This window comes from Beta vulgaris, chromosome 5 (assembly GCF_026745355.1).
Source record: "Beta vulgaris subsp. vulgaris cultivar EL10 chromosome 5, EL10.2, whole genome shotgun sequence".
Classification (NCBI taxonomy): Eukaryota; Viridiplantae; Streptophyta; class Magnoliopsida; order Caryophyllales; family Amaranthaceae; genus Beta; species Beta vulgaris.
Genome location: NC_079206.1, coordinates 30,991,661 through 30,993,230, shown reverse-complemented (window position 1 = coordinate 30,993,230; position 1,570 = coordinate 30,991,661).

Sequence of the window (1,570 nt, the reverse complement as noted above, 5' to 3'; positions counted from 1 at the left end):
TGCCTTCTGGTGACAACATAAAAGATAACATAGTTGCCATGGGCAAAGTTGGTAAGTCATCGTCACATTCCATAAATAACGTTTTTCTAGTTGATGGTTTGAAGCATAATTTGTTGAGTATTTCCCAATCTGTGATAAAGGGAACTTTGTATAATTTAATAGTGAAAAATGTCTAATTGTCAACAAAAGCACAAAGGATGTTGTTTTAGAAGGAACAAGAAAGGGGAACACATATATTGTGGATCTTAACCTTGTTCCCAAAAATAAGTTTACATGCCTTAGTGTTATTGATGATGATTCTCTTTTATGGCATATGCGTCTTGGACATGCTAGTTTTTCTTTGCTTGACAAACTTCATTCTAAAGAACTAGTTTTAGGTCTACCTTCAATTAAGTTTCATTTAGATCATGTTTGTTATGCATGTGCTAAAGGGAAGCATGTTAGATCCTCCTTTTTAAGTCCAAGAATGCGGTAAGTACCACAAGACCATTATAGTTGATCATATGGACTTGTGTGGACCAATGAGGATTCAAAGTAGGAGTTGCAAGAAATATGTGTTGGTTATCGTTGATGACTTCTCTAGATTTACATGAGTTATTTTTCTTTCTAGCAAGGACAAGACTTATGATGATTCCTTGTCTTTACAAAAAGTTCAAAATTTGAGTGGTCAAAAATTGTTACACCTTAGATCCGACCATGACAAAGAATTTGAGAACTTTAAGTTTGATGACTTTAGTAGGGATCATGGCTTAGATCATAATTTCTCCGCCCCTAGAACACCTCAACAAAATGGTGTTGTTGAAAGGAAGAATAAAACATTAGAGGAAATGGCTAGGACTATGTTAATAACTAGTGGTCTTCCTATGAACTTTTGGGCCGAAGCTGTGAATACTGCTTGTCATATTATAAATCGTGCCATGGTGAGACCTTTGTTAAATAAAACTCCTTATGACCTATATTTTGGTAAAAAGCCCAATATTACATATTTTAGAACATTTGGATGTAAATGTTTTTCATAATAATGGGAAACAAAATCTTGGAAAATTTGATGCTAGAATTGATGAAGCTGTATTTCTAGGATACTTTTCTAGTAGCAAAGCTTATAGAGTTTATAATAAAAGGTCTATGTGTGTAGAAGAAAGTGCGCATATTATTTTTGATGAAATAGATAAAATTATCCCAAGCACACAAATTGATGATGACATCAAGATAGGTTTGGTAAAAGATCAAATTCTCATTGATGAGACTGTGGAAGAAGAAGAAGTCATGGGAACAAATCCTAAGGAACAACACCATGTTCCTATTCCCAATGAAGAAGAAGAACTAGGTGAGGATACACAAGTGAATGAATCTACTATTGTTGAACCTGGTACCCAAGAACAAGAAAGTGAAGATAATCAACGAAATCAAGTTTCCATCCAGGATGTCCAACCAAAGCCTTGGAAAACTCATCGTTCCCATCCAGTGGAACTCATAATTAGTGATATAAACAAGGGAACTCAAACGAGGTCTCAAATTAGAAATTTTTGTGCTTTTCATGCTTTTCTTTCTATGATGGAACCCAAGAACC